The 26,707-nt window shown below is 37.7% G+C and overlaps 1 protein-coding gene across 2 annotated transcripts in view; it reads right to left on the reverse strand.

Moving 5' to 3' along the window:
• FOXN2 (forkhead box N2) overlaps positions 1-23,190 on the reverse strand; it is a 68,803-nt gene extending 45,613 nt beyond the window's left edge. The window contains exon 1 of one of the 2 annotated variants that reach the window (XM_036750682.1): positions 22,961-23,190. The gene's annotated coding sequence lies outside the window, so the exon portion shown is untranslated. Of the gene's footprint in view, positions 1-7,720; positions 7,747-22,960 lie in introns of those variants that run through there. The other variant, XM_036750683.1, reaches the window with a different exon arrangement.
• Between the last annotated feature and the right edge of the window lie 3,517 nt (positions 23,191-26,707).

Here is a 26,707-nt window from a genome sequence, read left to right on the forward strand (position 1 = left end):
AGTCATAGATAAATGTGTACAAGATAAATACCAAATTTTTAAAAAGTTATTGAGGGAGATGGGTACTAAGAACTGGAGAGAGGCCTCTTGAAAGAGGTGATACTCAAACTGAGCCTTGAATGTAGGTAGGGGATTCCAAGAGCTACAGGTAAGAACAGAAAACATTCAGCTCATGAGGGGTAGGTAACCTGGACAAAAGCAGAAAGGCAGGAGATACAATGTGGTGTGTGGGGAAGAAAAAACAGTCCTGTTTGGTTCAAACACAGAGTACACAGAGTACTCAAACACAGGAAAAAAATTATAAAATCAGCCTAGAATGATAAGCTGAAATAGCAAATAAAATTTTTATTTTATCCTAAAAGACTATGGGCAACCACTAAACTTCCTCAAGCAGAGGAGAGATATGATCCAACTTATGCTTAAGGATTATCAATCAACAACAAAGTATGGAGGATGAATTAGAAAAAGCACAGATAGACCAATTAGGAGGCTACTGAAATAGGCAGGGTGAGAAATGGCAAGGCACTAGATGTAATTAGACAGAAGGGGATAGATGCACACAAAGATGTTGAAGACGTGGAATTTACAAGATTTGGCAAACTGACTGGATACGGAAGGGGGGTATACCGCCAGAGTAAATAGTCACAGATGACTCCTAATTTGTAAACCTGGGTACCTGAAAGAATGATGCTGGCCTTGAGAGAAATGGGGAAGTTAGGAGGAAAGATGGGTTTGTGGAAGATTTGCCCTTCCTTATTTTGGACAAGTTGAGTTTGAGATGACTACAGCATATCTAGGTAGAGATGTCATGAAGATAGTTAACAATGCAGGACTAGAGCTCAACATAGCAATGGGAGCTGCATATGCAGACTTGGAAGTCATTTGCATAGTTCTGCTATAACCACTTATTTTGAAAATGCAAATCTGTTCTATTATATGTTTGGATATATTAGGGAATAACTTGAGCATAACTCAAATTTTGCTTATGCGTGATTGTCTTCAAAAAAAGTTAGAACACAGAAAACTGCACCATTTCACAAAATTCACAAACTGTAACCCTTCTAACTCTTACTTTCACAAGCAAACTTCAGGTCCTTTCCAAGCCAAGTAACCAATTTATTGTATTACCTTCTTGCAAAGTAGGAACTGTAGGCTGAAGAGGCCTGGTTAATTCCTACCTCCTCCACCCTACCTTTCACTATGGCTAAGCCTCTAGCCCCCAAACTGCAGCTCATCATGACCAACCCTTCACTGGCAGAGACTCAACTTTGTCAGACCCTGCCCTGTGAGTATCACAACAAAGGCCAAGCAGTAGCCCAATTTATGTATTTCTTGACCCCTTGACATGCATAAAATTGTGCTACCACTTTTATTAGGTTCCTTGTCTTTTAAAAAAAATGTCACTGAAGTTTTTGAGTGTTATGCACTTAACTCCATTTTCCCCATTAGCACTGTGGTTTTTATGTACAATTTTGCACAGTACAGTAATTTTTAGTAATGCATATGTCATGTGTAACAAAACTGATTTTAACTGAATCCATGGAAGATGATGGGATCACCAATAGAGAAGAGATAGAGAGTAAGGAGAGGGCCCAAGACAAGAGCCTTGAGGAATAACTAAGTACAAGGGGCAGGACACAGATGATAAACCTACCTAAGAAGAAAAACTCCTGGTGAAGGGAATAAACACTGATATAGTGCCTGCAATATGCCAGACATTGTGCTAAGCACTTTTTACAAATATATTTCATTTGGTACTCACAACAACCTTGTGAGGTAGATGCCATTATTATTTCCATTTTACAGTTGAGGAAACTGAGGCAAAAAAAGGTTAACTGTCTGAGGCTGGAGTAAAACTCAGGTCTTCCTGACTTCAGGCCCAGTGCTTTATCCTCAGTGGCATGAGCAGGTCACAAAAACTCAAAGCTCAACAGTGACAAAGACTGCAGACGTCAAGAAGGATAAGGACTGAGAAAAGCTATGAGATTTAGCTTTAAAGAGATTGATAGTGACCTTGAAAAGAGCAGTTTCTGAGGAATAGTAGGAATGAAGTCAAATTGCAAAGGAGCGAGAAGAGTACCTTATTTGATATTAAGAGGATTGTCAAAGAAATTTATCTTGACTTCTGTACTTAACAGGTAAGTAAACATATGATCTTAACATATTCACGGGAGCTACCCTGTTGAAGTCATCAAGGCCAAGTTATGCTCTATAAAATCAATTTTTAAAATAACACCACAGTGGGATGTTACAACTCTTTATCAATTAAAAACGTTCCAAATAATTCCTTCCCATGACATTTCCATAGGTTGTGGGTCTTATTTGTGGGAGTTAAATCCAGCCAAAAATCTATACAGTTGTTTTAAAAAAAGAAATCAACAAACTATTCTTTTGATGCATTTACTGTCTCCCTTCTCTTGTATTCCTCTCTCCCCAACATTGAAAGAAGAAAAAGAAAACCTTTGGAACAAATATGCACAGTCAAGCAAAGCAAATTCCCACATTAATCATTTTTAAAACTTGGGTCTCTGTCAGGATCTTGAGTGTTACCATCTCTGTCAGGAAGTAGATAGTGTTCTTCTTGACCATTGATCCTCTGGAATTGGTTGGTTATTAAATTGCTAAATGTTCTTAAGTCTTTCAAAGTTGTTTTCTGTTACAGCGTTTTTATTGCATAACCGTTCTCCTTCTGCTCACTTCACTATGTATCAGTTCATACCAAGTCTTTCAGCAGGTTTTTCTGAAACAGACTGATTGGCACTTTTTGGCACAATAATAACAATTACATTCATATACCATAATTTGTCCAGCCATTTCCTCTAAGGGGATAAGTATTTTCTTAGTTTGTTGCCAGTACAAAAGATTTGCTATAAATATTTTTGTACATACGGGTCTTTTTCACTGCATCAAAGAATATGCAGTTTAGTAACTTTTTCAGCTCAGTCACTTAGTGTGTGACACTGAGCAAGTCACAACCTCTCTGAACCTCAGCTTCCTCACCTATAAAATGAAGAGGTTGTACTCAATGGTGTCTAAGGTCGTTTCCAGTTCTAAATCTATGATCTTATAACCATATGGCAATAATAAGCAATGGGAAAAGGGCCATTTTCTCTATCAAAGAGAATCACTTTGAGACAGGGAAAAATAGAACAAAAACTGTTTATAGGGAATTAAACCCCAAGAGAAGTAATACTTCTCACATAGTAAGTAGCACCTATTTTCAATGAGTTCAAGTTACCAGACTTGGAACAATTATATCTGGATTATTGAATTCGATTGTGGCATTTATATTTTAAAAACACTGACAAGTTGTACCGTGCCCAAAAAAAGCAGATCAGGATGGTGAAGGTTTCACATACGAGAAAAACTGAATTGAAGGTGGAACAGGATAGCTTTCTTCCTGAATTTGAAAGGCAATCATGTAGAAAACAGATTTAAAAGTAGCTTTAAAAGCTGCAGAGAAGGAAGTTTTAGTTGGACTTCAGAAAATGCTTCTTTCTTAAGGATCAGAAGTGCCTCCAAAAACAGGAATGGACTGCCTGGGTAGTAGCTAATTCCCTCTCTCGCATCTTATCAAGGGAAAACTAAATGACTAGTCATTTCAACAGTGAAGTGGACTTTTGTTTAAGTGCAGGTTCAATTAGATAATCTGAGGTTCCTTCCAATTCTGATTCTGTAAAATCATGTAACATAGGCCTTGTGTGAATTGTAATATTCATTAACTTACTTTACTTATTCCTCCACCAAAGCCCTACTTACCATGGTGTAGAAATAATCCAAGGTCATGCTAGTAGAGCATAAACTCTGGCAGGTGCTACCAACTCTGTAGTAGACTGTCATGGGAGGACTAACCAAGCTAAGTACAAAGGCTTATCACCTGATTAGTCATTGGATGCTAAATTTGAGGGACCCAAGCAATTCAGAAAAGTTTCTACTATGACCAATTTGGATTGCAAACCACATTTGTAGTTATTATCTACAAGTCATGCGTTAACATGAAATAAGCAAAACAAGTAACTAATTTCTCTGAACACAGCAACTGAAAGAACCTCCAAACTGAAGCCTTTTAAGGAGCTATAATTTGTACAGGTGGAAAGTATGCCCAAAAGGATCTTTTGAAGAGTTTAAGTAAATTGAAACTGTTATATGTGAAGTTCTTGTCTATTAAAAGAATCAATCAACAAGCATTTTGTTAAGTACCTATTATGAGCCCAGCGCATAGCCTTTCCTCCCTCATTTGGAATAAGAGGCTTTCCTACACTAATACAAGTAATAGAAAAGGATAATGAAGATTCGAGAATGAAAATGTTAACACATTTACTTTTATTTTGGATTGTATGACTATATTGTTTCTGGAGTTAAGAACTTAAGGTGATTTCTAAGCCTTGTTACCGTGTAATTCATTATGGACAATCTGTTGTATCCACATCAAAGCAACACTTTATTGTGGACTATAGAGCCAGTCACAAAACTGGTTAGGCTAAACAAAAACCTACATTGTATCAGATGCAAGAGAATGTCTATTTTAAGAGAAATCTAAAGGGCTTTACGAATCATACATAATTATCATAGTCTTCCTTAACTGTGGTTAAAGGGCTGCTTTCAGACTAATGGAGAAGTATTCACTTATGTAGGCTAAACATTTTCCTTACCTAAACTAATTAATAGTTTAGCTTTGTTTATACTTTGTTTAGCAAACTTTTCTCCCTTCTCCTCGAATCCCTACAAAGAAACTTCAGGGTGGATGATGGCATTATGACAAATCCTGAATTGACAGAATCCAAACTAATTTTCATTCTGTGATATAGGCAAGTAATTTTAAGAAGAATGAATTTACATTTACTTCAAAGACATATAGGAAAGTTTATATTGAATTAAACTGCAAAGACAGTAGATCCTAAGAATGGTTGTTGTCCTTCATGCTTGAAGAAGACCAAAATGACATCAAGATGTTGGAGTTAAGGTACAGTGTAGTCCAACTGTGGCTGAGCAGACCAGGAAGCTTGGAATAGGAGCTTGGAAGACTACCACAGACTGGACACAAATAGTCCTCATGAACATTTGGAGATCCATAAGAATATATACCCAGTATACATACTCAATATAACTGAGTAAATCAAGATACTATTACAATGCAACAAAAGTCAGACTAAATTCAACACATCTCTTAGTACTACCCTATTAAACACAACCTTCTTCTCTTTTAACAAAAAAATTACAAAAGTATATGTTGTCATGTACTATCCTTAGCAATTCTTCCTGTAGGGTATTTTTTTTTGCTTATATATTTGGAGAGTTGTTCTTGGTTTGTCTGTTTATGTTTTTATACTATATTAAAGCAAAACTGTAATAAAAATGCTAGTCTTATATTTTTACAAAATTGTTTGCTGTGTGTTAATTCATTATCTTTACAAACTTTTTCCTTTAGGCACTTAATATCTTTGCTAGCTTTCTTTCCATTATCAAGACATTTTACACTCCAGAAGAGAACAGTGTCATCTACAAATTTCAAAATTTTCCCAGGTAAAAGGACTGTCATGGGAGAAAAGGGCCAGTGTTGACTCTCCCATTTTGTTTCTTTCCAGAAAGCCATTTATTTAACTACGTAGGCCAGGTATTCCCTTGTAAAGTGAGAGCTGAGTTATCCAATTAATTCAGACCTTCCCTAGCACGCAAAATACAGTGGTAGGAATGTAGAAGAAGTCAAAAATGTTTGCTAAACGGAAATAGTTTTTGCATGATTAGCCTATTTAACTGACTCAGTTCTACAATTCACTTTACCTATGTAAACCTAGCCTTAGATTAGCATCTATTATGAAGGAAACAGAAGTTTCCATTAAAACTCTGGGTTCCTTCTCTTCACAATCCCATTCTTTTAAAAAGAAATTATTAATACCAGTTAGTTATGAAAAGAAGCTGCCTTCCCTCTAATAGTTACAACAACAGGACACACAAAACATTTTAATATCTCAAAGATATAAACATAAGTTTCTAAAACAGAAGAATGTCTTAGTTTGGGAAAAAAGGGAAAAATCAAATTCTTACTAAACATTCATTCCCAACATTTAAAGTTGGGCAAAATTACAAGGTTGCACCATGATTTCAAAACAACTTAGAATTTAAGAGGCCTTTTGACCAAAAAAAAAAAATCCATAAAGGAGAATCATTTTTCTCATCAGTTTAACAATTCTCAATTTTCATTTAGTTTTTTCCATTATAAGATACTGTCCGTCTCATGATGACTTGCTACTCAGACTGGAGATCAGATATAAATCCCAAATGCACTGCAAAAGGCTTCTATTTGATTACAATACAACATGATGTCATGTATCCAGGACAACTGAAGCATTATGGTCTCCTAGGGATAAAACTGCTTCTTGGTCATAGATTTAGGTGACATGGCATGTGATCTGTTGAAAAATGTGTGCAGCTGCAGTCTTAAGCAAAACAACAAAAAGGAACAAAACACAAAGGGGTCAAAGAGCTGTTTTCACAGGGAAAGTTTTTAAAACTATTTTTTAAATGGGTAACAAGCCATAGTCATTTGACAAATTATTTTAATCTTTCAAAGGCAGAATACAATAACATTTAAAATTTTTTTATTTTGATATATTACATTGACTCTTCCTGCTCCCCAAATTTGGTTAAATACTCTTAGTGTTTAAGATCCAGATCTACCTAATAATTTCTCTAAATCTTAAGAAAAATAATTTTAAGAGGAGATTAAAAAAATCAAAGTGTAATCAAAAATAACATCCACTAGAAAGTAAGAAAAAACAAAACCCTGGAATTACATAGTCTGAATGTAGAAAACAACAGCTTCAACTTAAAAAACAAAATTCTTGAATTCTGTGAAGATTTGATTTACTGGCAAATACTTACTAAAACTAGACGTTCTATGTTATTTATAAATCACGCACTATGTTCCCCTTTCCATGTTTTCAATATATCTGTCATATTCACTAGTTTGAGAAGTGAAACAGCTATACGAGTTCAGAGTAAAACTTGTTGCTGATAATCAGTAAACATCTTAAGAAAATGAGGCAATGCACATCTGGAAGACAATCTCTTCTCAGATACCAATTACATGTGTACCCCTGTTCAAGTCACTTCATCTCTCTGAGCCCCAATTTCAACAACTATAAAGCGAAGAATTTGGACTCACTGTACTCTAAGATCCATTTCCAGCTCCAAAATCTCTGATTCTAGAACTTATTATGGTGAAGGAAAAGATAGGGTAGAGAATATCCTACAAGGGCTGGAGACACAAAGACAAAAGTTTGTGGTCTCAGGAAAACAATTTTATATAAAATGGCTCCTATATTGTCAGCGAATACCTTCTCTCCCACAGTGGGGACGCAGATAATTCAAAAAGCATCATTACCAAAGACAATGCAGACCCAAATTTAAAAAAAGAAAACATTCTCTACTAAGAAACATGGCTATTTCTACTATATTTTGCTAAGCATATTGCTGATATAAACTGAACTTATAAAATTCTGTTATTATCTAGAAATTTCATAAAAGTACAGTAAGATTAACCTGCAAATTACAAATCATACTTGGCAAGCAAATCCAAACCCGCGAATCTCTACATTTTTAAACTGTCACAACAATCCATACAAGCCTCAAATAAAAAATTATTTGTTAACAGTGGAGAAAAATTAAAGAGATAAAATGCTAATTATTCTCATCACTTATAATTAGAAGGATTGCCCACCTGTTATCTTCTCCAAGTGATATGGGCACTGGTAAAACTAGCTCTTTGTTCTCTGACAGATAGCTTTCAATGGCACTTTTAAAAAGTAATGTGTACACACTGAACAAAGTTCATTTCAGAAATGCATAAGTCAATGAATTTAAGGTACTATAAAGTACAAGGGTAAATTCTGTTGGCACTTGACAGTGGCCACTGGGTTTCTTGTCATCAAAATTTATGCGTAATATGGTTTCAATGACCTTGAATCTTTGCCATAATTACAGTCTGTCATGCAGTCAAACTCTCCAACCATTTTTTACTCAATTACTTCACTATATTACTGTCAGAAAATAAGCAATTATTTAAAGTACAATAATGATCAGAAATAAATTTAATAAAGGTAAAGGACACTTCATCTTACTAATAGTGTTGATCTTTTTCTGTAAAGTTTTAAATGGAAATAAAACAAACCTCAAAAGGAATTTGGTTCTACAAATTCTAAATCACTTTATTGAATTTTACAACTTGACAGCATTCAATCTATTATTTCCTAAGCTCACCGTAAAGGAAAAAAGCCTATTTAGATGCAATTCCATTATAACATCATGTTTAATTTAACAGGAGATAGTTAAATCAATCCTACTTAAAATGCAATTAACTCTAACCCAGTACAATTATCTAAATAAAAGTCTTATATTTCCCAAATACTAATGATGTGATACTAAGCACGAAATATCTAGAATTTTTAAAATAAAAAATGATAGCTGTCTTTATGGACTAGCTAGATGCAATGTAGCCACACCATCAACTAGCAATAACATTTGTATATGTAATAATTAGTATATAACACACATAATAATCAGGCAGAATAAATTTCAGTTAATTCAGGATTGCATGGAGTAAAGTTTGAAAACATTAAGATTTTACTGAATACTTTGAAAATTCCCCCAAATCCTATTCCAAATATATATTCCAGATAGCCACAATGCTGGAATAACTAGTATGTTTGGTTCTACCTCATGATCAGGTTTCTCACTGCCTACTTTTTTTTTAAAGTTAAAACATCCATATTCATTATGACTCGGGGCAAATCAAAATGGGAGTGTGTATAGACTAGATTGTCCCTCAGACCCTTTCCAACTCTAGGCCTATTATTCTACAATTTTGTGTGTGGGGGGAAAATATGTACATATATGTACATACACATATATGTAAACACACATTACATATTGTGTAACCAAAAGCCAGTTCCCAACAGATAGTCTTTCAAAGGATATGAACAGTTCTCGAAAGAAGAATTACAAATTATTAATATCATAATAAAGAATGTTTTAGTTCACAATAATAAGAGAAATGAATATCAGAACAAATCTAAGGTTTCACCTCACACATAGCAAATGGGCAAAAATGACAAAAGACGAGAATGATCTATGTTGGGGAACTTATGGGAAGACAGGCACATTAGTGCATTTTTGGTGGAGCTAAATAATCACTTTGAAAAGAAATCTAGAATTACACAAATACCCTTTGAACCAGAGATCCTACCACTACGCATATATCCAAGGACGTCACTGATACAGAAGTTCCCAAATACACCAAAATATTTAAAGCAGCAATTTTTTTGTGACGGCAATGGATTAGAAACAAAGTAGATGTCATTCGACTGGAGAACAGATAAATAAATGATGACAGATGAATGTAATGGGATATTACTGTGCCATAAGAAATATGATGAATACAGAGAACCGTGGAAAGATGAACCAATACAGAGTAAAGTAAGCAGAACCAAGAAAACAATATACATAAAGCCCACAATAATTTATAAGGAAAGAATAACCACCACAAAAACAAATGAATATGAACATTACAAAATTACAAAGAACAAACATGATGCCAAAGAAGCCACCCCACCCTCTCTCCTCCCCCCTTCCCCCGTCCTCCTACTCCTTTGCAGATATGAAAGATTTACAGGTATGAAATATTCAGACTCTTCAGTGTATAGATTGGTTTAGTTCATTTTTTTTTCATTAAAACCATTTTGTTTTTATATGGGAAGGCTCTTTGAGGGGTGACGGAGGATACTGGGAGATATTTAGGTGATGTAGAAAAAAGACAGCAATAAACTTACTTTTAAAAATAAATAAAAATTTTTAAAAAAAAGGAAAAAAAGGAAGATCTCCAGCATATTAGATATACTTCTTACACTGAAGTTATAGGAGAACATGTTCAAGAGTTGCACAGGATAGGTAGGCCTAGATGGGTTGCAATTTGCATCACTGGAGTGAACTTCTGAACTGATGAGATCACAGAACCATTTGAATATTATTGTCACCAGAAAAACAACATGGTATAGGAGAAAATTAGCCTGGAGTCAGATTTGGGTTTTAGGCCTGCTTCTGCCATTAACTGTCTGTGATGATCTTGACAAAATAAAATTTCTCTGAAGCAAGACGTATTTGTCCAGAAACTTGTACACATTTTCGGACAAGGTTCTGTATTAAATGTTTTGGTTTAATTGTTTTTTTTTCCCTTTGGGAAGGATTCAAGCTTAAGGAAGAGTGGGAAATGATGTATATAAAGACAAAAGGGATCAATAAAACATTTAAAGTAAAATTAAGCCTAAAAGTAAAACACAAAAAAAAAGAGGAGAAAAAAATTATATTCCTTCTGAGCCTCAAGTTTCCTCAACTAAAAATGCAGGAATGGATGAGAATACCTCTAAGATTCTTTCCAGCTCTACAATAATCCAAATGCTAATCAGAAATAAAACTCAAATAATACTGACTTTCTTCTAGGATGATCTATATCCTCTTCCCAGTTTAAAGCAATCTTTCTCACAGCATTTTATCTGTATTGTCTCCTTTGCACGTGGGATTATATTCTGGCTTGCATCACAGGTATTTGCATAAATATCTTGTCCCTCTATTTCCCCATCAGATTGGGAAGCTTCTTAAGGATGTTTTAAGTCTGAGTTTTATTTTGTTTTTGCATCTTCAGCACCTATCCAGTGTCTTGCACAGAGCTGGTACTTACTAAAGATATATATGAAGCAAGGCAGATTTTTCTTAGAAAAACTTTGAACAAAGAAGCAAGATTGAGAAATGTATTCCAGAAGACCACAGAATGGTTGACTGCTGGATGTTACATGACTCACTATAGAAAAGCTCCATCTCAACATGAAAATTCAGATAATTATTTTCATTCTGGCAACATATTAAATCCAAGCTTCACTATTAAACAGAATGTCATGGGAAAGTACATTTTAATAACAAAGTATTTTCTGGGTTCTAAATTAGTTACTAGCCAACCCGTTTTGAGTCTATGTGCAAAAAAATAAGGATAGACTGTGAAATTCCTCATCAAAAAAGAAACACAGCGATAGGAGTAAGAGAAGAGGAAATACAGATTAAGATAACTTTTCATTGGCCTGTTCTCAGTGACAGCAGATTTGCCTAGGAAAGTGTCTGTGTTGAAAATCCTTGGTAATTCATTCATTAGACTGTATTGAAGTAGTCATACTAATGCTATGAATATTTATTTTAAAACTACTAAAAAAAGGTCATGTGCTATGCTAACACATGTTGAAATACTATAAGATTGGATGATAGACATGACCAAAGAGATGAACTTATCACAGCCTAAGGAGTATCAACATTAAACATGAAGACTATTTACCAGTGCCATGCATATGACAGTCTGAAGCTCAATTCACAGAGAGGATGCTGGCAGATGACATTGTGCTAATTATATCAATTCCTGGAATGCTGCAGGGACCTTCTCATTAAGATCCACTGTCCCTCAAAAGAGACTGCTTTAACTCTCTACATAGGAAAAACAAAGTATACATTTCTGGGAAATGAATTGCACATAGACAAAAAGCTGAACCCAGGGGACTATGGAAGAGATCAGCTCAAATGGTATTTAGGAGCTTTTATAGCATTTTCTATGATGTTAAACAGTCATTAATGTTAAAGCTCACCTTGTTAACACTATTATTCTCCCAGCAGTAACAATACCAAACACAAATGAACAATTATAACTTCATGTGAAGCAAAGATCAATGAAAAGACATGTAGTAGGTATAAACAGACTTCAGCATATAAACTGGGGATATTTAACCAAGAGAAGAATTAGGAGTCATGATAAATTATCTTCAAATAACTGCTTGATGAGCTTCATGGGGAAGTAACTGAATTTGTTTTGCTTAACTTCAGAGGGCAGAACTAAGTGCAATGGGTAGAGGTTTCAGAGAAACAAATTTAGGGCTGCCATGAAGAAAAATGTCCCAACAATTAAAGCTATCCCAAAGTAGAATGGGCTGCTTCCAGAGGTAATGGCTGGCCATCTTCATACAGAGTTCAGACAACTACTTATTGGGCTTGTGGTTGAAAAGATTCTTTAGTAGGTATGGACTGTACTAGTTGAGAGTCTCTGGAATTCTGTGACATTACCTCCAGAAGATATCACCATACTTGTGAAAGACTGGAAAAGGAAGTGGATTGGTTAAATAGCAATAGTAAAGGTAGAGTAAGATTTGGACAGTCTAGCTTTTTGATATCTATGAGGGCTGATGTTCATGAGGGCCTCTAAGAAATATCTTCTGTAGAGAATTTACAGAAAGACATGGACAAAGAATGCAGGTGCCAAGACCGTTGGATAAAATACACATGGCAATAAAAATGAATCCGATGAAGTATATGCACAAATAAATCTCCTATTACAAATATATTACAAGCCTGTGAATGGAAAAAATCCTATAGATAACAAAGTAATTTACACATTGAAAGCACTGTTCTATTTGGCCTCCTAAAAATACTTTCAATAATATTATTTCAAATCCCTAAGTTTTGTTTATAATTAAAAATATAGATATAACACCATACGCCATGAAAAGAAAAGTTGCACTTATAAACATCTAGAATGCACTTAAAATCAAAGCAAAGCACATTTTTTTCCCCAAGGTCAGTTTTGTGAACTTAGCATTTCTTATTTCCCAGATGCCTCAGTTCTCTACTTGATAACAATGTTCACACGTTAACTTATTTCCCTCGCAACATATAAGGATCTGGGTTGGGGGGAGAGGGGTGTTGCTGGATATGTGATTTCACTGGCACAGAACTTCTGATGTGAAAATTCCCTCCACTAATGCAGAACAACTCATCTCTGACTTAAGGAGCTACCTAAGGCACTGAGAGATTGTATCTTGCTCTCCCTAGTATGTATCTGTGACAGGACACGAACCCAAGTCTTCTTGACTCCAAGGCAAGTCCTCAATCCACTATACCACACATCATAGAGGGAAATAAACTATTTTATAGTAACTGACCAAGATCTATTTCAGTAGCTGATGGTATCTTGCATATTCCATTGGTATCCACACAATGTCAAAAAGATCTAGAGAATGATGAGAGGGCATGGATGGGTTGAGATCCACATTACCGGCAGCTATACCCACATTGAGATCATAAATCCAAAGTAGCAAAATTAGATATTTCACTCTAAAATTTTTTTTAATAAGATTTTTGTCATTTTAAAATACAACCACACAAGACAGTAATGATATTGTACCATGTAAAATTCCACGTATAAATCAATACTGAATCTTTCAAAGGTGCTGATAGCATAGCTCTAAATATATGAAAATGAAATCTTAGCTCATGATACCCATTGTACCTGGTGCTGGTGATTCAGGTAACCTTCTTTATCTCTACAACATACAAAAAAGAATTCCAAATGAAGCTTTACATTTTGTTCCTCTGTGATTAATACCTTTAAAAGTAAAAAAATCATCCGACACCAAAAAATTTATCAGGATCACGTAAAGTGTTTATAGCATTCTTGCTCCATAGAATTTCTAGATAGCCTATGTATATTTAAAACTCAAGTCTTGCTTTTTAAAAATAGAGAAACCTGGGGCAATATCCTTAAAGCACAAACACTTAAGTGCATGAACAACAGAAAAATAATCCCATGACCCCTCCACATGCTCCCTAAAGGCAATAATTGATTCTTAAGTGCTCTTTCACTAGAGGGAAATAATCAAGGCCGCTGAACAGATTTCAATGCTTTTGGGTATACATAACCTGTGACAGGCACATTAAAGCTATAAAGTATGATTTTAAAAGAATTAGCCAGGCTTAAATATGATTTTCAAAGAATTCAGTAAATTTATAAAAAGGTTAATACTTCCCAAAATTTTAGTAGGTATTAAAAATATGACAAGAACATTCTCCAAAATTTTAATTTTGGAAAATTAAAGAACTTTTAAAAAAATTTTAAATTGTCTTAGAATTAAATTGAGATTTCTTTTAAAAAATATAATGAATAAAGGAAAACTTTAAAAGTCTTTGGGAGGGGCTCTCTGGAGCTTCATAAATAATAAAGGAATGCAAAAGCTAAGGTTTTTTTCTAGCAGCAATCCCTGATTCTCAATTATATGCACCAGCAACCAAACAATTCATTGATATCTTCACCTCATTGCCTGTAGTGTACCTCAGTTTCTCACAAGTAAAATGATAAAAGAAATAACTGCCATCTATTTTAAAAGGACACTGTAAGAAGATCCTTTGAATAATTAAAATCTTTTTTTTGTAAATACCTCTTACTATAAAAGGTACACTATCAAATTGACAAGGATGAATAACTTTGTCATTAAACCAAGTGTGTTAAAAACCTTAAAACTGAAACTCTCAACTAGCCATTCTGTTTTGCTGCTCTCTCAAATTAAGTATCAAATCACAAGAAAACAACTGAATCAGGAATTTGTTCAAAAAGCCTACTTTGAAAACATATCCCACACAGTACAAATTCAGCTCATTCTTCTCAATGTACAGCAACATAGATAAGAACAGATTTTTCAGAACAATGACCCTGAGGAAAAGCCAGATCACATTATATTATTTTCAATTGGCTATATTTAAACAGAAATTATATTTATGCACTTCAGTTTACTCAATTTAAGCAGAAATTACAAGAAATGAGATGAGAAATGATAAGCATAAATAAATTTTAGAGTTTTAATAATGATAAAAATTTAAAGAGATTTTCTGGATTATCAAGTCAATCAGTTAATTAAAATTTTCATTCACTAAGCATTGCTATTTACTGTACAATAATTTTTCTATGGACTTTCTATGGCATTGTTCTATTAATAACCATTGTTGTCATAATTAAGAATGCTACCACTATTATTAAACAAAGACACCTGAAAACAAAGTATATTATCACTCTTCCAAATAACTTTGATCCATGGATTTTCTAGTTCCTCAATCTAATTTTTTTTTCACTGTGTAAACAAGCATGCCCCATCATATAGCTGGGTGAAGAGAAAAAGATTTCAGAATTGCCTGAAAGTGACTTTTTAACCTAAATATTGTGAAAATACCATCAAGACAAAAAAGAAGAGTTAAGTCTTATCTTTTTTCCAATAACCAGCTTAGCTCCCTTAACTCCTACATGCAAACTCCCTAAGGAACAATAATAGTTATCCATCCCATGAATTTAAGGGACACAGGAATAGAATATTCACTTTGGGAGAATCAAAAGTACCTTCCCTCTAAGGTTACCTTTTACCTATGTCTTGTACATACCTTTTATGTACATGTTTTCATTCCAGTGTGCCCCCCCCCCCCACTTCCCTCCACTAGAATGTTAAGTTCCTTAAAGGTAGAGAGATTGTTTTTGCTTCTCCTTAGTATTCCCTGCACTTCTTAGCACAGTTCCCGAAACATGTGTTGAATAAATGTCTGTTGGTTGATTGAAAACAGTAATTTTACATTACCTATATTGGCAACAAAATGAGGTATGTGTCTTAAAAAAATTATATATTCTTTTACTTTTCACAAGTATAATGCCCAAGGACAAAGTTAGAACTCGGGTATCTTGGCAAGATACGTGGAAGCAGAATTCATCAAACCTAGTAACTGATTAGGTACTGGGAACAGTGGGACAACAGGGAAGGAAGAGACATAAGAGCAGGTGACACTAAGGATGTGAACCTGGATTAATAGAAGGACAGTGGTGCCCTGCACAGAAATAGGGTCATTTGTAAGAAGGCTAGGTTTAGGCGGAAAGATGAGTTCTATTTTGGACATAATGAGTTTAAGATGCCTATGAGACATCCATAGAGATGTCATACAAGCAGTGATATAGGCCAAAAACTTAGGAAAGGGATGATATGGGTTAGATATGTACATATGGAAATTCATTTGAATAGAAGTAAAAGTTAAAGCCACGGTATCACCAAGGGAGAGTACTGACTAAAAAGGTCCAGGACAAAGTCACTAGCAAATTATAATGATCCAGGAGAAAAAGCCTGAGCAGCAACACAGAAACCAGAGGAGAAAACAATGTCCAAAGCTGTAGAAAGGTCAAGAAAGACGAGGGCTAGGAAGTCACTGGATTTAGCAATTAAGATAATTTTGGTAACCATAAAGAGAAAGTAATTTGGATGAAGGGGTAAATATGATGCCTATCAAATCTGCAAATGACACAAACATTAGGAGTTAGCATACTGGATAGCAGTTACTACAAAAAAGATGATAGGCTAGAATATTAGGCTGAAATACAAAGATGAAAGACAGTTCCAAAGGACTTAAGATGAGAAATGCTATTCACCTCCAGAAAAAGAACCGATGGGCGTCCGAATGCAGACTGAAGCATACTTTTTTAAAAAAACTTTATTCCTCTTGGGGTTTTTTTTCACTCTGTTTTCTTTTACAACATGGCTAATATGGAAATGTTTTAAATGAATGAACATATCTAATCCATATCAAACTGCTTGCCTTCTCAAGGATGGGGATGGAGAGGGAAGGAGAAAAGAATCTGGAACTCAAAATTTTAAAAAAACGAATGTTAAAAACTGTTTTTACAGGTAATTGAAAAAAAATATATAAAAAATTTCAGGAAAAAAATCAGGCTGAATCAAGATGAAATTTAACCCAAAAAATCAGCTATACAAGTGCAAGAAGTGGGAGGCTTGCCTAGAAAACAATATGTGTAAAAAGATCCAAGTATGTTAGCAGATTGAAAGCTCAATGAGTCAACAACAATGTGCCTTCACAGCCAAAAAGGCTGTACTGAAAAGCAGAGTGTGCAAGAAGTTCTAGTTCTACCATATTCTGCCTTGGTTAAACCATATCTGAGTCCCATTTTTTAGTAAAGACATTGGCAAGCTTAAGAGTTCCTAGAGAAAAGCAACTAGTATGATGAAGTGTCCTATAAAATACTTAATTCTGAGATTAGTTGAAATAATGAGGGATAGGTAGCCTGGAGACAACTTAGATGGGCCAATATAAAGACTGGTCTTTGAAGAGCTCTAACCAGGGTGATTTTACTTGTTCTATTCAGTCCTAGAAGACAGAGCCAGGAGCAAATAGCTGGAAGTTGCAAAGAGGCAGATTTGGGATTTACCTAAGGAAAAACTTTTCAAGGATTAGCTCTGCTCCAAAGTAAAAGAGCTTGCTGTGGAAAGTTGTGGCTGTCCTTCACAGAGTTCTTCAAGCAGAAGCTGTATGACCACTAGCTGGCAATGTTATTTGTGAAGAGAATCATTGTTCTGGCATGGGTTAGATTAGACAATCTGTGTGATCCCTTCCAACTCAAATATTTTTTTCTCTCCCTTCTCACCATAAACTGGCTGCCCTGCACACTTCCAAAACCTATACTCTGCTGCCAATTAATCTTTCTTAAAAACTCTTTTCACCATGTCACTCCAGTTCAACCTTCAAACGGCCGTTCTCTACCAATTCAAATCTAAACTCTGCCAGGTTTTCAAGGCCCTCTAAAATGTGAACCCTATTATCTTATCATCCACTACAACCTAAAAGGCTTCTGCTCCCTCCACACTTGCTCATTAGCTTCATCTGGAACAATAAACTGTTCTTATTTATATAATACTTTTATTTTAAAGAGCACCTTGTTATTTCATTTAATCTTCACAATAAACAATTCCATGAAGTAAGCGGTCTAATTATTATGCCACATTTTACAGAAGAGGAATCTGAAGCTCTAAAAAGTTCAGTTTTTTGCCCAGGGTCACATGGCTACTATAAATGACAAAGGATTAAGATTAGAACCCAAAGCTTCCAATTCCAAATTCAGTGCTCTAATGCTTACCTGTTACACTCTGTTATTAGCAATCTTTCAACTAACAAATTATTTATGGAAGGCCTACCATATACCTCTGGGAAATAGAACGGAAAGACCAGGAAGCTAATAAGAAGCTTATAATTTCACTGGGGAGACATATTGTAAAACATTTGTATCTTCATATTACTTGTTCTGAACAACAAATGTATATATCAACATGGATTGTAGATTTTTAAGGACTACGGATAGTCAAATAGCTAACCAGGTTGGTGAAGAGTCAATGAAATAAACCAATTTTCAAAAACTCTTCAAGTTTTTTGGTAGAAAAATGGGAAATAGTAAAAACAGGTGCACCAATATTAATATTTGGGGGATGTTAGATCAGTTAAACAGAGCAGTCTGTTTTACAAGGCACTTTCCTAACTACCTGATTAGGTTAAGTAGTAAAATTATCTATTTTACAGAACGCATAGAGTTTAAGTGACTTGCCCAAAGTAACACATCACACATAGCAAAACTAGGACAATTCCTGGTCTAATGCTCTATGAAACTGGCTGCCTCTCATCCTGAGAATAGATCTAAATGAGAATGTAAATTCGCAGCTAAGTGCTAAGTCGGTGGTACACAAAATTTCAGTTTGTGTAATGAAGGAAAACTTGGACCTTGAAACAGATGAGCTGGGCCTTAAGGATAGGATTTTCATAGATGAAGAAATGGGAGAGCACTACAATTTGGCAGAACCGATGTAAACCACTTGGAAAGCAGAAAGTACAAGGTATATTTTAGGAAAAGTGAGTATCCCAATTCCGGCTGTCATGTAGGAAAATAGTGAGAAATAATGGGCTTGAAAGTTTCATGTAGGAGAATACAGAGGAACGAGGCTAGAAATGAACACTGTTGAAAGCCTTAAACATTAGTCAAAAGTAATTTGAACTTTATAAATAATGGAACAATACCAACAGTTTTTGAGCAGAGAGGTAACAATGTTTTATTTAAGAAAATTAATCTCCTGGTGGTATGAAGGATGGACCAGAAAAGGAAAAAGTTCAGGAGACAGAGCAACTGCTAGGCTCAAGTCCAATTTTCTCCATGAAGCTTTACCCTCACTACTCAAGTCCTCAAAGGTTACCCTACAGTACTTAATTCGCGACACACAATTTAACATTTAAATTATAGGATTACATATTGTCTTGTATTAGTTACTGTTCTTTCACTCACTTTGAACAAATTAAACAAATAAACATTTATTAAACAACTACTGTGTCCAAGGCACTGTGGCAAATCACTGCAATTACAAAAACAAAATATTCCTTGCCTTCAAGAAGCTTCCATCCTACTAAAGGGATACAAAACATCCACAGAAAAATACTAAGTAATTTCAGGAGGCATAAAGCATTATGAGCTCACTGACTAAGAATTTCGATTAAAATATACTACGAAGTTTACTACCTGTGTGCCCTTGAGCAGGTCACTAAACTTCTCATTTGTAAAGCGAGAATAGATGGTTCTTAAGGTTCTTTCAGAAGGCTTGAGATCATGAGACTCAGGAAATGAGGTGGGATACCAGGGCCTGGAAAGAAGCTAGTGGTTCAAAGTGGAAGAAGGGACAATGAAATATAGAAAGAAGATGACATGTAGAAAACCACAAACCACTAGTAAGTTAGTTTGACTGGGACACAGAATATACGAATGGGAGTAATGTGAAATTAGTCTGGATGGAGAGGTAAGAAAGAGCCATAGCATGGAGAGCCTTAAATGCCAGACTAATACATGATTATAATAATCAAGCTTGGCCCCAGAGACCAGACAAGAAAATTATCTCCCTTCTTTGGAGAACTGTGGATATAGAACTGTGTGTATACCATCAAACTAAGCTAATATAGGTTAGTCCTACTAATTTGTTTTTCCCCTCTTTCCTTTTCATTTATTTATTCATTTGTTCATTTATTTACTTACCATCCTCCCTCCCTGCCCCCCACAGGTCATTGGCCAGGGAAACGACAGAGGACATATTAAGATACAAAAAGCAAAATTTATCAGTACCAATTTTAAGAAGCTTGAAATCACTCTTATACTAAATTGGCAGCTCTTGCTAATATGTCAGAAATGTTAGGTCTTGCCTCCCCAATTTGAGTGCAAAAAACATCTTTTAAAATTTATTGTTTTCCTTATAGTACCTAATCACTTACTGATGAATTTTTATATAACCACAACGAGGCAGATATTCAATTTATTAAGAACAAGACAGAAAAGATGACAAAGGAACAGATAAGAAACTTAAGTAACAGAGCTACCAGATTATAACATGAGGGGTGGGAGTGGATTTTACTTATATTTGTCTCCCTTTACATCAATGCACTTAACAAATGTAGAATGAATCAATCAATCAGACCAAGATTAAATTTTTTTTGAGCTAAACTTTCCTAGGTTTGATATTAAAAACTCCGAACTTAGTAACCAAAGAAAAATTCCAAAATACAACTTTTTTAAAGATTGTACATGAAACCATAAATTCTACTATTTATAATTTGTTTTTAAAACGTATATGTTAGCAAAAAACATTCTACTTCTTTCCATGACTCCTTCTATACTTACTGGTACATTTCCCAGTTCTGTTGTGGCTGAAGTTTTCCTTTTCAGATAAATTAATCATGGATATTGACTGACGTACCTATGACATTCTAATCATATAAGTAATTAGGCACATTATATTGTCAGTATATACTTATTTGAGGAAAGATAACAAGATAATCAATTCAGTTCTATAGTGATTATTTCACATTCCTTTTACATTTATTTTCACATGTCTTTTCCTGCATAGTATCTTGGTGTTAGCCTCCTGTTGTTGTTCAGTCATTTCAATTGTGTATGACTCTTCCTGATCTCATTTAGGGTTTTCTTTGCAAAGATACCAGAGTGGTTTGCCATCTCCTTCTCTGGCTCATTTTACGGATGAGGAAACTGAGGCAAACCTGCCTCAGTTCACACAGCTAGTGTCTGAGGCTTCATTCACACTGAAGTCTTCCTGCTTTATCCTAGCTTCCCCATTACCATCCTACACGTGTTTTTATCAATTGACTGTCATTCATCCAATTACTGCATTCCGTTGTTACCTTGCCATCATTCTGAAGACAGATAACAGAAAACCAAAGTTTTCTATTTGAACATTGTGCCCTTTTTAATGCTTTTCATAGGTTAGTTTTAATATAAAAACCTGATCAGCTAAACAAAACAAAAGAGAACTTAGAAAAATTTCATAGGATGAAACTTTATGTAGCTAGGTAGTTTGTTTTCCAAGTAATATTTTTAGTATGTGCAGTACAAAGTTATGAAATTCAGCACATCAATATCAAATCGAGATTATGCTTTCATATGTTCGATTTATCTATACATACATCACTGCAGCTGTCATGCATTCTACTCAAAACTAAAATTCCATTCCCTGAAAATCCATTTCATCTTCCCAAGTAGTTCAAAAGAACTCAACTGCTCACTTCCAAAATCAAAGAATATTTCCATAACATAAATTCGATCAACAAGCAGTTGCTGAACTCCAATATTAAGGCACTCTGCTAGTTGTAGAAAACTTATCTATGATCCTTTCTGGTAATCGTTTCCATTTTAAAAATAGAAAAACACAAACTAGAGAGGTCAAGTAAAACTCTTTTGACAGAAAATAATAGCAAATTAAAATTTTTTATCAAAGCAAGAGTTTTTATGTCTAATGACGGATCTACACAACTAAGAAACAGGTTAACATATATACCTAGAGGTATTTTCCTGAGCTTGGGAACTCCACAATTCCATCAACTAGATTTCTCCTGTTTAAATTACTTAGAGTAGCCAGCACTAGACCTTAAGGATGAGTCAACAAAAAGGCAGAGAAGGCAAGAAGTTACCGGAAGACTACGTGCAAAAAAAAGTTGAAATGACACCTTATTTCTGACAACACACTGCGAGAAGGTAGCTGCAGCTTTGCTATAAAGATACAAGCTCTAGTAAAGCTTCTGACCCCACAAAGCTGCCCACCCTCTTTAAGCCGGGGCTGGCCATACGTTTGTCACGAACCGAACTACAATGGGGGAAAAGGCAAAAGCTAACCCGAAGATAAAAGTTGTCGCCTCATTTGGCGGGGGAGGGGGTCTGCTTCAGCTCTTCCCAATAGGCATTTGCTCATAGATATAGGGTGGGGAAAGAGAAAGGCTGAGTCACCTTTTGCACAGTAAAAAGTTGCTTTTTGCAGAGGACAGGGAAGGAGGGACATTCGCCCGTATGCTCCTCCTCGTGGGGGGTTGCCGCTACAACCAGGAAGGGCCAGAGCTAAGGCTCCTCTGCCCTAGGTGTCCTCCTCCCTCCCCAAACCCCCGGGGCTGCTGCGGACACACACACTTCCAACAAGTTGGGAAGAGCAAGGGGCACGCGAAGGGCTGGAGACCACACTCGGGTCACTTTCTTCCTTCCCCTCCCCCCGCCCTGTTCCTCCTACTTCGGGCAGGGCAGGACGCGTAGGGCGGAAGAGCTTAGCATGTGCCTTATGACCCCTATAAAGAGAAACCTTCCTTCCTTCCCCCTCACCCCATCAAGAAGCCTCCGGATTTTCCAGGGAAAGGGCCTGAAGGGCAAAGGCGACCCCGCGGCCCCACCGGCACACGCGAACAAGCGCGCGGCCAAAGTGTCCGTGTTGCACAACACCAACACCCACTCTGCCCGACCAAAGCAGGCCAGCGCCACTAACCGCTCCGGCAGCTGCTGACCCGGGGGGCGGGGGGGAGGGGCGGGAGCCATCCAACAGCACCCGGCACCCCCTCCCCCCACCCCAAACTGCAGTTTCCCACTTCTCCAATTATTTTTAGCCGCGAGTACTGAGCGATCGTCCTACGCGGTTACTTCCTTCCTGCCCCAGTCGCGGCCGGTCCCTGCCCCGGCTAACCTCGTCCCCCTTCCCCAGCTCCGCACGGCGGAGCACGCCTCACGGCAGGGGGCACGCGGCGGGGATTCCCCGCCAGCACTGACACCTCACCGGCGGCGGGGGGAGGCGCGTCAAGCCTCTCCTTAAAAAACTTCTCCCACACAAGACCCCCGCCTTCTCCAGCCCCCTAGAAGCCTCCCCCTCCGCCCCCCGACAGGGCAGGCTCTGCTCCCAGACGCCACCCTCTCACAGACCGCACGGACCTCCTCCATTCCCGCTCGCGTCGGTCCCGAGCACAGTCCGGGGAGGCACACGCTCCCTCAGCGGCGGCAGCCCCCCGCCCCCCTCCCTTCCTCCCTGCGACCCGGGCCGAACTTGCGAGGAGGGGGCGGGGGAGAGAAGGCGCGAACCGTGAGCGAGCGCCGAGCAGCAGCCGCGCGGGAGGAGGAGAGGAGGGAGGGCGCCGCGACGGCGGTGGCGGCGCTCCGGACTCACCGTCAGGCGTGTGCCTCTGGAGGGTGGGTGGGTGGATGTGGGGGGAGGGAGGGAGGAGGAGGGAGGGGGACGCACAATATGGTAGAGACCCGCAGCTGCTCCCTTCAGCCGCCGCCGGGAAAGAGACAGCGGCGCTCGAGCAGCTGCGGCGGCGGTGGCGGCGGCGGCGGCGTTGCCACATCCCCCTCCCTCCTCTTCCTCCTCCTCCTCCTCCTCGTCTTCCCTCCCTCCCTGCTACCATGGCAACGAGGCGCCCAAGTCCCTAGCCCCGCCCTCTGCCCCTTTGGCTCTAGGGAGAGGCGCTCCGCCCACCTTCCTCCAGGGCTCCTCCCACTTCCTACGGAGCGAACTCGCCCCTCAGTCCCGGCTGGCCCTCCCCAAAAGGGCGAGACCGCTAAGTAGGCGGAGGGGAGGAGAGACCTAGGGCGTGGCACTGTGCTCCGTACAATACTGTGGACCGAAAGAGCTGGGGGCGGTGCTGGGGGTGGGGGCGGCCTTGTGGACGTTGAGGGGTTGGCCGGGCGGAGAAGGGGGCATGGAATAAAGCGGGAAAATGGAAAGGCCGCGCAGGGGCCTGAACTGGGCCAATGGGAGGGTGGTGGAGGCGGGGCGACGTCCCTGAGTGGCCCAAACTGGGAGCTGTGGGGCGGGGAAAGAGGAGACGTCCCAGCCGGACGCTCATTACGAAGATTGAGGGGCGGGGTTTAGTCAGCTCATTCCTAGAGGCAACCTGGGCGCCGCCTCTTTAGTTGGAGGTTGCTCATCTCGAACCCTTCTAAGCCAGTAAACGCAACGTCAATGAACTCTTGTTTCTAGGAGTTTCCAGTCCGTGCTTCTCTGAAACCATCTCCAGTTTATCCTGTCTATATATCATGTTTATTCGTAGCTGTTTAAATGTTATCTCCACCTTTAGACGGTGAGCTCCTAGAAGGCAGGGGCTGTCTTGCCTTTCTTTATATCTCCTGGGCGCTTAGCACAGCCTGGCACCCAGTGGACTTTTTATAAATGACTAGACAGAAAGACCTGGATTCAAGTATTGCTCTGACACATGCTAGCTGTGTGACCATGAGCAAATAATTTAATCAGGCTCTAAGCTGGAAAGGAATTTAAACGCTGTATCTTCATTTTGTCCCATATAGATATCACAGAATTTGAGTTGGAAAGGACTAAAAGTTCAACCAAAGAAATTCCTACTATAACATAGCCCGCTAGTGTTCAACAGCTTCTGCTTCAAGACATCCAACGAAGAAGAGTCCACTTAAGGCAGCCCTTTCCACATTTAAATATCTCTGGAAATTTCAGCCCTTTTACCCTTTGCTCCTAGTTCTGCCCTCAGGACAAGCAGAACAGGTCGGTTCAAACACTTAAAGATAGCCATCATTCCCAATTAGACTTATTTCTTGGTGTGGGAACTCCCTTCACTTCAACCTGTCTGTTGCTTACAATAAGAACTAACATCTATCTAGAACTTTAAGGTTATCATGTACTTTATGTACATCATCTCATTTCAGCCTCACAGCAGGTATTATTATCCCCCTTTTACAGGTGAAGAAATTGAAGCTAACAGAGGTTGTTACTTGCCCAAGCCTTTGCAAAAGCTCTTAGCACAGTGCCTGGCATATAGTAGGTGCCGTATAAATGCTTATTCTTCTCTCCACATGGTCACATAGCTAGTAAGTCAGGAGCAGTATTTGAATGCAGGTCTTTCTAGGTACCAATCCAGCCACATTGGCCACTACTCTCCCTCGCCTCTTTTATACATGAGCTCTAAGGTAACTTTTAGCCTTAAATCTTATGATTCTATAAACTAGAATCAATTTCATATTGATAATAGTTGTACCATAATCCTATGGTCAATGACTCAATAAATATTCATTGAGCAACCACTAAGCACTGAAGTAGAGGAAACAAAAAGACAAATCCAAGGTCCCCCTCTGTGCTGGGAGAGGTGACTGAACTTGGAGAGACATAAACATTTTTTAAAATACTGATAGTACTTCAGTGTTTGACTAGATGAGTCATCTCTTTGATTCAGAATCTTTGTCCAGTGGTACAAATGGAAACTCATCAATGCCTTCTTATCATGTGCCATTTTTACATTAAGGCCTCCACAGGAATTCCATCCTCTAGCTCTCTTGAAATTGCTTAGACACTAAGGCAGAATGAGTGCTCATTTCCTTACTCTCTACGGATCCAGTCTACTTCCTTATCTCTTTGATAATACCTTTTATGCCACTTCTTGTATGTAATTCTTCATTGGTAATATGCCTATTTGGCTCACCATATTGTTTTTAATTGTGCTTAGATTGACCTACAGTTTTGATTCTTCAGAGAATGTGTTTTCCATGATTCTAAACCATATAACATCACTGAAAGGCTATTGCTATTTTTTTTTAAAGAAATCCACACATATTTTTCCCTTATTCCAGAGAGAAACTTGGGATCATTAAAAGCATTGCACAATTTCCCACAGGCAATCCAGCCTAGTCTTTTTCTTCTAATCAATTCTGGGCCCAGCTCTATATAATTGCATATCAGAGCCTAGATAATAGGCATTCTTTAGCCACATGATTTTACCTGTGTGGATGGGTAAGCTGAACAATTTTTAGTGGTGATGGATCTCTTTTAGAAGATTCTGCAGTGTTCCAGAGTTTGGTTCTGTTAGTACAATGACATTCACAAGCAGGAGCACTTGAGGAACCTCACCATCTACAGGTGATTCCTCTTCCTCTTGGACTTTTCATGCTCTGTGACAATAGCACACACCTTTGACAAACATTTGTCTTCCTGTTTTATACTTTGCCTGAATTAACAATCAGAGTATTGGCAAATTGTTATCTCTATTGGTGCATCTCTCTAAGAACTTCGTACGAGCTTACAATATGTATGAATAAGAGAATATTTTCCTCTATAAGGTATAAATGGCCAAGGTCTTACAATCTTGCTCAGACAACCAGAGAGATTGATGCCAGGCTCTCCTAAAAAGGAGCTATTTTCTTTCCTGTTATTCACTTTTAAAAGAAAATCTCATGTTCCTCTCTGGAGCACATCCTATAAGTGTGTGCCAAGGCCTGGTCATGCTTGTTACACATGGGGTCACCTTGCTGGGGGGAAACACTTTAAGGTTGCATGTCACTTTAATAAATAAATTTTCATAGAAAAAAAATGCAATGCAGGTCTTTGTTCTGAGCACCAGTTGTTTGACTAAAGACGTGGTCTATAGTAGAATATTGTTTGCAAAAACCTCCCTGTTCCTTTCCCATATTTTCATCAAAGATGTCCTAAAAGTACATGTAGAGTTTGTTCACATTTCACATGTTGTTGGAGAGTAACCAGCATTAAGAGGATGGGCTTAGAAGAAACACAAGTAGGTGTTATTGTTAATGCATTTTTGCTTAATTTAAAAATCTTCCCATTCATTAATAGGCCCATGTGACCTGCTTAAATCATGTGAAGCCTAAGTCACATGTGGTGGGAAGAGCTCGCTGGAAGGGTGGGGCAGGAAGTTGATCAGA

This window comes from Trichosurus vulpecula, chromosome 3 (genome assembly GCF_011100635.1).
Source record: "Trichosurus vulpecula isolate mTriVul1 chromosome 3, mTriVul1.pri, whole genome shotgun sequence".
In the NCBI taxonomy this organism is placed as follows: Eukaryota; Metazoa; Chordata; class Mammalia; order Diprotodontia; family Phalangeridae; genus Trichosurus; species Trichosurus vulpecula.